We start from the raw sequence: 12416 nt of genomic DNA on the forward strand, positions 1-12416 counted from the left end.
CCCTTGGGACACTCAATCTCTGCTCATAGGCTCCTCACAATCCCCTGCAAATTCTTCATCTCAGCCTCACTCTCTTTGCATCAATCTCTGCCTCCCTCTCCTCCACTATATTCTCACATCTGTGCATCATCTTTCTCACTCTGTTTTTCTTTTTAGTCATTGTGCACCACCATTAAACCAGCCAAGGAAGAGAAAATGTTCCAGCCTCACTGCCTTTTCCTCAGTGCTCTACTTCCTTCAAAGAGCCAAGGAGCCAAATTAAGGTGGATACCATCACATCATATATGATGTTTTCAGGGTCTCTCTTATATTTTACTTTCTTTGACTGCAAATCATGGGGTAGTCAAACTCTAAACAGTACAATTTCAGTTATCTTTGGCTACTGCTGAAGTACAAATGAGAAGAAATTATCTGTCTTCATGTTGTACACAAGATAATTTAATTTCTCATCAAAAAGTGTGTCTTGTAAGAGATGCAAACAGATGATGGACTCTGGCTGGTGTTTATTATATGAAGTTCAACAACTCCTATGATGCAGCCCTCCTTTTCCGCTCTATCTCTCTATTGATTCCCATCACATAATTAAATTGTGAACTCTGAAAGGGAAAGCCATCTTTCATTTCAAGTACTGCTCAGCGTCTGGCCCAGCAGGGCTCTGAGCCTTTATTAGATCCCTGGCAAGGCTGCAATGCAAATGGCAAAGGGACTGCATCTGCCTGCTCACCAGCCCCAAGACTCCATGCTTGCCTAATGCAGGAGTCTTACATATCCACTAACACAATAGTTGGAGTGACAGATCACTACAGTGCTATTGTGCCACAAGTGTTGTTATGAATATAAAGGACTGAGCCAGTTATTAATCATCTCAAAGCACTTTACACGGGCACAAACATAAATCGCAGCACTCCATCCAGATGGGTAATTACATTCTGCCACAATAAATTCCTTCTAAAATTTCTATCAATAGTAGTATTTTTCACTTACAGTCCCAAACTTTGTTCTTTGTTGCTTGCATACCACTAAATAGCTTATGTACTTATCTTCTGAGGTGATCAATTGCTTTCTATGGAAATTCAGATGTCTGTAGAGCTGCAGTATGTTCTTTATGCAGCTGTCAGAGAACTCTAAAAAGCTGTTTCTTCATATTAAATTATGCATAAATGCACTTTTTTTTTTACTATAAAGAAAATGCATGAATGATGTTAAGCAACAGAGTTCTTCAAGCAGCCTTTTTACATGCCAGAAGAGTAAGCATAGATTCCTAAATGGTATTTATCCCATTATGTCATCAAATCCAAAAACATCCAGAAAAGAGAGAAAATAATCTCCTCCTAATGCACCTTTCAAAATCTCCACACAACTTGGACAGTTCTGAATATAAAATGGCAACTTCATTTGCAACTGGCTATTTATTATTTAGTATACAGTCTATATAGCTGTGCATTCCTTTATAATACATGAAGGAAGCTTTTAATTAGTAAAGTAGGGAAAATTTGGCCCTTTAGGCAGCCATGCTGGAGAGCATTTGGAAAGCCTTGTGGAACTGCAGTTTCTGAAGCCTTGTGATGCTATTCATAGCTACCACTTAGGATTTGTTCCTCAGAGAGAGCAGCTGCCCCCGAACACAGTAAGGTGTTTGTGTACAAATGGAAATAGCATACTGGGGCATTCCATGCTGGTGACAGTGCAGGTAATTTTCTTTGTTGAAAAAATTAAATAAAAATCACTTTCCAGCTGCCTTACACAAGTCCTGATGCACTCTTAAAGCTTCCAAATAGCAGATAAATGGATCATCTTTTCGAAACAATGTCTCCGAAATTATGTATTATACCTGATATCATCAGTTTTGCAGCTATCTTTGGAAGCTTCTCTGGTTTAGCAGCAAACTAAAGAGATAAGCCAACACATACTAGGATCTGCATCGTTGCTTAGGAACAATCAGTTTGGGAATGGCATAATCCTCTTAGTCTGAGGAAGACCAAAATTTTAATAGACTTCATGCAATTCAGATGCAAACTCTTCCTCTCAAATCAAATTTTACTACACATATAACAGCTTTCCTCTTTTTTTTCCCCTCCCTACTAAAGGGCGCACAAAAGGCCTCATGGCATCGCAACAATGAATAATGATGTGCTAAACCTTTATTGATTTGCTTGGCATTCTCATAGACTCCCCACTCCCAAAACATATGCACTGAATTACACACTCATGTTTGCAGTATTAAAAATGCATTACATTCAAAAGAGAAGATTGGAGAACTTAAAGGACTGCTAATGAAATATAGAGGTCCAGATTATTCAAGCTGGGCTTGGCACAAGAGCACATCTGGGTGCACAGGAGGGATGCTGACACCACAGTTTTAGGCCACTCAATCAGTTGGCACGTCTGATTAGAGTCCTGCTATTGCGAATGGAGAAACACCAGGATCTCCTGTGACTGAGCCAGAGCAGGGGCTCACTTTACCTTCTACACTTTCTCTGCCGACTACAGAAGCCTCACAACCTGAGAAGATCTTTGAAGTTGAGCAGAGCCTCAGGCCTACTCTGATGTATTTTCAGCTGCCTCAGGAGTCAAATTGACACCCTGGGGCTGCTGCAGCATGGGGAAGCCCTGTGCTCGTGCTGTGGTGCCAGCGAGGAGGGTGCTGACTCCTTTCCTCAGCTCCAGGATGCAGATAGTTCTAGTGATGACTCATGAAGACAACTTTCTGAATTCTAAGTGATGCAGAGCACGAAGAAAGAAATAGAGGTTGAAGTCTGTAGCCTTGCATAGCTACATTTCCAATTTCAGGAGTACTGAACTAGGCACTGAAATCCATCTTTATTCAGAGGAGCTCTCATTTACACACCAAACTCCCTTCTGCTTCAGTGGAGCAGAAACTTGTGTAAAGTGCACCATACACACAATGCTTTCCCAGTGGAATTACTTCCTGCCTCATGGCTGTGGCTGCTGGCTTCAACCCAGCCAAGAAGGAGAGTTATCTAACTTTACTGTGTCAGTGTGAAATTCACTCATTGGCCGCGGGCAGCTCCTTCTCAACAGATATCACGATCAGAGCCGCTATGACAACCCAGATTCAGTTCATACCTGCTCAGCAGCCACACAAAGGATGGGAGCAGCCTTACCAACAGACCTACTCTTCACCCCAGGACACTTCTCTCTGAGGCAGGGTTGAGACTTGCAGGGCAGGAATAATGCTGAGATGCTACTGATGTTGCCTGGACTGAACTCCATTATCTCAGGCTGTCAAGCAAACTTGCACTTTCGACATTAAAAGCATGAATTGCAAAAGTACAAATGGGAGATGATTCTCAAAAGGCATTTTTATAGCCAGGAGAAAGCTTCATGCCAATTGCTTAAAAAGGCTTTGAAAGTTTTCCAAGACAGCGCAGTGCAGGCCCAGATCACTCCTACTGGTTTAGCTTCATAATTGCCTTCTCTTTCAATGCATACTTTTGTCTTTAGCTGAGTGTCTCCTACCCTGCTGCCCAAGTCCTCTCTCACTGCCAGTATCCTTCAGGAAGGGATGAACAGAGCTTCCTTTCCCACCCACAAACGTGACCTGGCTGTGCCACAGGCTGCCATGGGCAGAAGAAGGTGCACTTATCCAGCTGTGCCCAAAAGTATTTCCAACATTCCCTGGGTGAAATATGAGGGAGAAAGTCCAGCTCTGAGGCACAGCACAGCTGACTGCCAACTCCTAAAACTTGGAGTGATCCCACAGCATTTGGCAATTTCTGCTTGGCCAACACAACGTTCGCAAAGCTTAACCTATTCTGTCACCAAGAATTACACAGCCAGCTGAGAAGAGGAAGTGTTTGTGTTTCAGCCAGCCCCTCCAAGTGCTGGGTTTTACTGAGACAGGTTTCTGCAAGTAATTTGAATAAAAGATCATACTCTGAGCTATAACACTCCTTCTGGAGGCCCCCAGAAGCCTTTTTTCACCTGCATAATGTCTATCTTCAACCAGTGCTGGAGGTCCAATGAATTTTTACATGCAGCAATTGGTTCAGAATTTTTCGAACCTTCTTTGCTGCCATTTCTGCACATGTTGCAGAAGAGCTAGTCTGACCCGAGATCTCCAAGACTATACTAGACTGTTCTGCTGTTGTCTAGACGTCCTGGACATTTTTATTTCCACCTTGAGATCTCCAGTGGTGCTGTCCTCACTCCTACATCCAAGCACTGAGAAAATTTTGAGCTAGCTGCTTCAGAAATGCAAAGCAATGGATAATAACCTCTTCTCACTTGTCTTTCTTAAGTGTTAACAGCTACACACACCAGGCACCTGAAGGCACTAATGTTCTCACCATTTTCCCAGAGCAATGTGAGTAAGAGTGGGAAAGAGATGCTCAGCAGTTGCAGAGCATCCCTTACAGTCACTGGGCTGGGTAGCACGTTCACTGAAGCCCTACATAACCTCCTTGCTATAAAGGATTTCTAATTCCTGTAAGAAACCTCACTTTTCCCCATGGCTCTGCAGTGCATGCAGATAATTCCTGTCAGCTCCTAACAGCTCTATGCTATGTGTTTTAATGTGCTTTTCTGAGTATGACAGAACAAGGTCCTGAGAAGTGTGAGATCATCCCCAGCACCTTTGGTTTTGCACTGTAGCAAAGGGGCTGTAACACTGTATTGAGATGGTTTTTATCCAAGCACCGAAGAGCAGAAGAAATCCCCAGCTGATATGGGACATGTAGGATCCATTATCCCTGTTCCTTGCCCACAGAGGCAGTCAGCTCTTAACTATTCTGGGTTTATGGTCATTTTGCCTGAGGAGAGCAATTTAAAGCAGGTGCAGCATCACCAAGAAATGAGACCAGTGACCTGGAGTTTCCAAAGGATTTGAGCACCTAGATGCAAGTACAACCTTGCTGAAAATACCCCCCACTCCTCGGGACATTCCTCCCTCTACTACTGATTACCCTGGTTATTTCAACTCTTCCAACATTTGATTAAAAATTTCCAGATCTCTGATGGAATGGATGAATTTAGGAGACAAAATGCCAGCATTTCCTTCTATAAGCACTGAGATAATTCACTGAATTTCCAAAGCTGCTACCTGCAAATCTCACTCAATATCAGCAACTCCAGTGGGAATTCAATGCCTGTGAGAGTTCAACAAGAAACAAAACCACAGGCTAAAGACAAACTGCAGGGGATATTGGTGAAAGAAATTGAAGAATAGTTTTCTGAGAGATGTGACATTCCCTGGAGAAAAGGCTGTCCAGCCTGGCTGCTGTATAAATTTTTAGGTTGCTTTTGTGAGAAAAAAAAATTTCCAATTATAAATGTGTACAAAAAAGTTTTCACTGCCAGATTATCACCTAAATCCTTTGCAGGAAAAGTGAATTAAAGAGGAATTTGAGTGGAGAAAGAACAGTGCTTGGGTCAGGAGATCAATCCCTTATGCACAGTATATATGCCTTTACAATGTGCATGCATTTTCCTTGTGTTTCCCAACTTTCTTTCTGCCCTTTAATTTAAGCTTGCATGTTCTGATAGTAAATGTCACACAGCTGCAGAAAGGAAGTCGCAGACAGCCTGTAATTTACTGCCAAGCATCACTCTGAAGAAGTTTGCAGTTTGTGGTAATGGTATTGTTCCTTCAATTCTGTTCTTGTAGCTCATCCTTCATTACACACAACACTTTACAAAGCCTTCTGTGTTTAGCAGCATTAGCCCCTCAAGCAAGAGATTACAGTAAGAATATTTAAAATTGTATTACTGCAGCATTTTTTTCAAGTCCCTAGTGGCAGTAAGTACAAGGTATGTGTGGGTGATGTCAGGAAAAATCATCCTTGTTTGTGTCAGGCAACAAATAAACCCCACAGGTATAATACAACTTGACATGATAAACCATCAGTGCAATTAGCCCTTGGATTAGTAATTTTATAATTCAGCTGTTCAGCAATGACTCAAACCATTGTATGCCATCTTTCAAGATATAAATAGCTTTAGCAAGCAGAACAGACACCTGCAATTAATTGCTTCAAAATGCACTTTTCCATTCCAGATAACTGATCTTTTTTCCTGATAAAACAGAAGATGATTTGAATTAAATGGATGGGCTTTACCCAAAGCAGTCTGAGGCTCAGATATGAGTGTATAATCTGTGTCAGCCCTGGATGGGCTGGGGAGGTGCACCTTTGCCTCACAATAGGCCATTTGTCTGGCAAAGAATTTGCATTTTACTGTTTTCCCAGGCAAGAAATGCATCATCTCTCACCTCTAAGGAGGGGTGTGGGTGTACACAGAGAATCACTGCAAAGAATCACACAAGCAGGATTCAAAACAGACCGATCTACTGTTTCTTCATGTTAAAGCTTTGGTTTGCTTCTAAATATGATACTGGTCAAATCCACATAGGATTCAGACTGGTGAAACCCAAATTTATTTTGATGTGTGATATTAGTCTTGTTGAGTTTGCCCATCAATGACTCTCTCCAGATACATTAGTTGGTGCCACCAAGGGCCTCCCAAGGACGGGGGAGTGCTCAGCTCTGCTGCAGAGCCATTATCCACAGACCACATGCAATTGCCCAGGATCTGTGACACTGCACTTGGCTCACAGATTATTCTGCATTGTATCAGTACCCAGTGCATCCTCTTGAGCATTAAAGAGCTAAGCTTTTCCTCTTCGGTGTTCCAATATGATTTTTTCTTTTCCCCAGCCGGGATATTCCTTTCCTCTAAAGAAATCATATCCAGTGCCTTTTGAGGAGTCTCTGGTTTACCTTGTTTATAAACCCACTTTATACCATAGCTGAAACCCCACTGTCTCATATCTCATGTCTTTTTTCTCACCTTAGTACGATGAGAAAGAGGGAATAATGCAAGCAAGATCTTCATCTACTTCATGGAGAACTGACCCAAAACATGGTCTGTGTACAGCCAAGAAAAGTTTTCCAAACTCTGGTAATATACATAAAAAGAAAACAGAAACAGGAATATGAATGATCCACCTTTTCCCTACCAATCAATAACTATATTTAATTGAACACCAGGTCAATAAAATTTTGTGATCAGATAATCTCATTGACTGGAATGAACTCAGACTAGGCAGTCGAGTTGATATGGTGTTTGTGAATTTAGATTTATTTTCCAAGACTAAATTTTGTAAGGTTTTGTAAAGCTAATGTGTTTCTAATGAGGTTAAATATAGAGGTGACATAATTAAAAGGTAGTTCATAGTTAATCAATATTATAAAGATCTCCAAATGCTTTGGTGGATAGATCATCATATATAGTTTTAAATACAAGTAAGATTGGTTAAGAAAAATCATATTTTCAGAGAGATTCTTTGGATGATTTTTTTTTCAAAATGCATTGCTGTCTTGTTCTGACAAGATGAGAAATTCAGTTGCAGAAAAAAAGGAACTACAAGATTTTCTGAGAGGGCTGAAAAAAATCTATAGAAAATGCTTCCTTTGCTTTCTGGAAATCTGTAGCCTCTGCCAGTAATTTTTGTGTAATTAGTCAGGAGTAAATCTAGCAGAAGTTTTACTCAGGCTCTGATTCATTGCAATATAAGAGAAGTAAGAAGTGTCCTCTGTGTAATTTTCTCCTCTTCTAGTATTAATATTTGCCTACTAAAGTAGTTTCTTAAGTACAATATGCTTTCCTGTGCCTCTAGCATATCCTAACATAGAACTTTAACTTTGATTTCTATAGGAAGTGGTACCTGTGGTTTTCAGAGATTTGTGGCACGTGCAGCTGTGCAGGTATGAGGCATCTTTGGGCAGCAAGGTCTGTTTTGGCAGCCCTTATATTCTAGGTATTTCCTAGATTTCCTCAGTTAGCGAAAAGCTCCACAGCAGCAGAGAACCCCAGAAGACTTCATGAAACCTATATGAACAACCCATTAAACACAAGTTGCAGGATAATTACTGTCTTTGCTGTCATCTTTGAATGGCTGGCCACATGCAGTTTGACCAGCAAGCCATGACTTCCATCTCCCCTGCAAAGGAACACGATTAGATGGGGTGATACTTCAGGCTGGCTGTGAACAGTGGGAGACATTTCACTGACTAATCCCTAGAGGAGAAGAGAGGCTGGGAAAGGTGTTGCTTCTCCTTGCTGAGGACAGTTTACCACCAGAACTCAGCATTAAGAGATACCAGCCCTAAGAATAGCCTTTTCCAGATATTCTGTGAGTCCTTAGGGACATGATTGTATCTCAGAGTGAAGGCTCCGGGACATCTCTCCTCTCCTTTCCTTGTTAATGTGTTTGTGATACCTGCAGATTGGCATCTCACCCTCATCAGGCCCCTCTGAATCCACCCCAAGAGTAAACACAGACACTGCTGGTAAGAAAAGCCCCATTTACCCACCAAGAGATAAGTTCAGGTTTCTGTTAGATGATTTGCCAGCAAAGCATAAATACAGTTTCAATCTCAGCCCTGCAACACAATGTGTCTGTTTGCTTGGGCCCTCTTGCCTAGAACATATCTCTGCTCTCAGAAGAAAGGGCTGGAGGCACCATCCCACCATCGTGGTGTCAGCCTCTGCAATCCAGAAGCAGAAACCTCTTCCCCAGTGAGGAGCTGGTTTATAGACCTTAGGACTGGAGTCAGATGTTAAAAAGCAAATGCTGAGAAGGATATTTAGGAGTCAGACTAAGGACTACCTGAAATACCTACAGAGTGTCTTTTCCCTGGACTGCAGACAAGATAATGTAATACATTGCTGTAACATCACAGGGGGGAAAACATGGTGAAACTCATGTATTTTGCTGTCTACTTGCAGCCCAGATGCTCGTTTATATATTTCCTTATTTCCATCCTTCTCCCTCCAGCAAATGTCACAATCAGCACAACAGAGCTTCTGAAGGCCTTGTTTTCTTCAGAGAGCATGAAGTAACCCAAATAATATCATTGGGCTGTGGCTAGAAAGTTTCACGAGGGAGGAGAATTAAGCCAGTTGAATAAACATGGATCAGCTTTGGCTATCACGCCAGGGTGAAATCTCTAGGTCACTTTGGCTGTAAACGGCAGTGTGAAATGGGTCAGACATTCAGCCCTTGGCTCCCCATTTTCCAGGCCCTAAAGTCAGTATTCACAGACCAAGCAAGCAGGGAATGTTTTCACACTGACCCACTGGAGTTAATGTGCTCTGGGGGGGCACAGGGGAGGGATGGAGCCCGCAGAAAGAAGGATGGGGACAATCCATGCTCAGGGAGAACAGGGAGGGGGCAGAAAGGGAGCAGAGCATTGTTGCAGCAACAATGGCGAGCTCCTGCGGCACCATCCTACTGCACCCCAGTTCTCTGCACAGCCAACAGAGAGGAATAATTGTGTTTTCAAAAGGCCTGGTATAAGAGACACGATAAATTTCCTGACTGACACCTCCCTGGTAAATGTGTATAAATTCCCTTGGATAACATGCCACTTGGAGAATTACAGGCTGTGAGTGCTTGGGTAAGTTTTACTGCTTTGGTTTCAGTAGGCTGGCTAATGGCTGTGAAATTCCCTCCCAGCTCCTAGTTTGAGCTCTACATCCGCAATTTAAAAGCACTCACATGTTTACCCCTATGTTAGCTAAAGAAAGAAGCTACATGGGCTGTACGTTATGTTATACTCCTTGATGGAGCTATAGGGATGCCAGAAAGCTCACTTCAGCAGCAAAGCTGTAACTTTAAGTGAAAAAATACACAGAAAACCTTCTCTGGCAAAAAAAACAACCAAAGCAAAACCAAACCAAACAAACAAAAAATCAAAACCCAAAACCAACAAACAAAAACCCAAACAAAAAACAACACGTGAGCTTTGAGCACCAGGCAGAAAAACGTCCTAATTCTGCAAAGATATTATCAGCAGCCACTGCAGCACCTATTGTTTCTATTCATAAGCTCCCTCCAGTATCTTTGTCTCTTTTACTACATCAGTTTCTGGTTACTGAGAAATTCCTTGGTTCCCAAATCAGGCTGAAGCCACTGTAACCCCTGGATGCACTTGAAAGCAGCTGATTCTGATTTTTTTTTGCTCAATTATCTCACATTTCCTCCCTTGACCTCTTGAAGATATACCATTCAAACATTCTGAAAAGAAGCTCTGACTTGCTACTTACATAAACTTTCAAACAAAAGGCGTGCATAATTAGATCGCCCAAATTTGTGCAGTAGCAGAAGCTTTATTAACAGAGAGCAGGCCTGGAAAGACAGCGTTTTCCTAACCAAAGCAGAACTACAGTGGTCTGAGGCTGAAACGCTGAGAACACTTGGACGGTACTTACCTACTGCAGTCTTGTAGATGACATAATGCTGTTAATTAATGGACTCCAGAGAGTCTCTTTTGTTTGTCTTTGTCTACAAGCTCATTTAAGTAAAAACGTTTCAGTCGCTGACTCGAACTCTCTTTGAGGGGCCAATTCTGCATTGCATTTGCAGATGAACAGCCAGCACATAAACAGAGTAAAATAGCTCTATGGAAAAACAGGGCCATGGGGACTTTTCTCCATCCCGGAGAGCTCAGCTCATTTGGAAGGAGTCCAGTGGCCTTGCACAGGCACAGAGTGGTGCCTTTGGAGGGTTGAAGAGCATGTTTGACTCAGATTTTGCATCCCTGCAGACACACAGCTTCAGTGTATTCTGGATGAAAGCTGTGGGAGCACAAAAGTCGGAGTTGAAAGCACAGCTGGGCCCAGCTGTGTGCAGAGACACAGAGCGTGCTGGGTTGTGCAGGGTGGTCGAGGAACATCTGAGTGTTCCACAAGGATCTGCCTGCAAGCAAGGTGCCTGCTCTGCCATTGTAGTCAAGGCAGTCTCTGGCTTTTGGGAACAATTTTACTTCTCTTAAGTAAATATTAGCTTAGCTATGTTGGATGGTTGGCAGTTGTAAAGGATGTATCTACACATCCTTTTTTTCTGGTTTGGACCATAAGTGAGCTTTAGAAAAAGTGAATCTCCTGGTCAGCTCTGTAAAGTCTCCCATGGACTTTAAACACTCTTCCCAGGATCCTTGTCTATAATTTAGGAGAGCTTCAGGCAATCAAACATTTGTCAAATTCTGAAGCTCGGCAAAGCAGCTGTTTCCCTCCCAGATGGTGATACACTTTGTTCTTCCTGAGCAGCAGCCCCAAAGCCTGGTCGAAGAAGTCTGACCAGGACATTAAAGGAGAGCCTGGAAGGGTGGCAGTGGCAGATGAGCTGAGGATGGATTTAAGCCCTCATTAACTTATTTGATCTCGAGTAAGTGCAAAGCTGATTGTTTCCTCATGGAGAAGTGATGAATCCCAGGGTCACCAGAGCCCCAGTCCAGCTGATAGACTATTGAGCATCTCCCATCATTCCTTAACTGGGCCAAGGGCACAGCTGGGAAGGGGAATTCAATTTGAATATTATAGCTTGGTGAGGAAGTATGGATTTCTCTTTGTCTTTTTTTTCTGGTTGGACATTTGTCACACCGTCTTATTTTTTTTCTTGGAAAAGAGATACTTCAATGGATAGTCCTCTGGAAGTTACAAGGAAAATATTTTCATAAAAAGAAAATTAATTTCTTTGGGCTCAAAACATTACTGCAAATTAATGTGCATCTAATAAGAAGTTCACTGTCCAAGAGCAATGATATTGAATTTTGGTGGGGTTTTTTAGTTTTGGTTTTGGTGGGTTTTGGGTTTTTTTTTTGTTTTTTTTTTTTTTTTTTTTTTTTTTGTTGTTGTTTTGTTTTTTTTTTTCAATCTGTGTGGGTATTGTGGAGGTCCTCCTTCTTTTTTGTCAGAGGCAGAGGAGATCTATGCGAGTGCTCTGCCTGCCTGCACCAAAGGCTCAATCACCCTCTTGTCCTCCATCAAAATGGTTCAACTTTCTGAAAAAGGCAAAGCAGGGCCTGCTCAGAGCAGGCTCTGCTGCCCCTTACTGAAGCATGTTACTCTGGGCCAGTCCTTTGTAGGGTTGGGAACAGGAGTTCCATCTTGGCCATGTGCCTGGTAAACAATGTGTTTCTGGGACCAAATCTGGCACTGCCCAAATAGTCTTAGCCATGTCCCACATTCTCCTGGCTCTTCAGTGTGAGCCCCTTGGACACATTCCTGTGGTTGTTGCTTTCATGTACACTGACTGCAGCACCTTAGCATAGGGAGCAACTCTACTTTTGATAGTTGTACCGAATTTCACAGGATGATGTTTAGGGTAGCTTGGTTTTAGTTTTTTTTTTTAATTTTGTTGTTGGTTGGGGTTTTTTTGATTGCTTGTTTCAGGGTTTGGGGGGTTGTGGGGGTGTTTTTTTCATTTTATTTTTTGTTTATTTTCTTTCAGAATATAGAAGGAAATGCAAAATAAAAGAAAAAAAAAAGTAGAGGATGATGTTAACACAAGCTCTTCAGAAAAGCAATTGTCCTTTGATAAAATGTCTAACATAAAGCAGTTCTGACCTAGGCAGGTGCTCACTAGAGCAAGAGGGTGATCCTACCTTTTGGGA

The 12416-nt window shown here is 42.1% G+C and overlaps 1 protein-coding gene and 1 long non-coding RNA gene across 6 annotated transcripts in view; both read right to left on the minus strand.

Moving 5' to 3' along the window:
• CDK8 (cyclin dependent kinase 8) overlaps positions 1-12416 on the minus strand; it is a 107560-nt gene that overhangs the window by 9116 nt on the left and 86028 nt on the right. The gene's annotated exons all lie outside the window — the stretch shown is intronic.
• On the minus strand, positions 7876-10790 carry LOC137468970 (uncharacterized). The gene is made up of 2 exons (XR_010996283.1): positions 10234-10790; positions 7876-8566 (listed from the first exon to the last, which is right to left on the minus strand). It is a non-coding gene; the product is annotated as an uncharacterized lncRNA (long non-coding RNA).

This window comes from Anomalospiza imberbis, chromosome 2 (genome assembly GCF_031753505.1).
Source record: "Anomalospiza imberbis isolate Cuckoo-Finch-1a 21T00152 chromosome 2, ASM3175350v1, whole genome shotgun sequence".
Lineage (NCBI taxonomy): Eukaryota > Metazoa > Chordata > Aves > Passeriformes > Viduidae > Anomalospiza > Anomalospiza imberbis.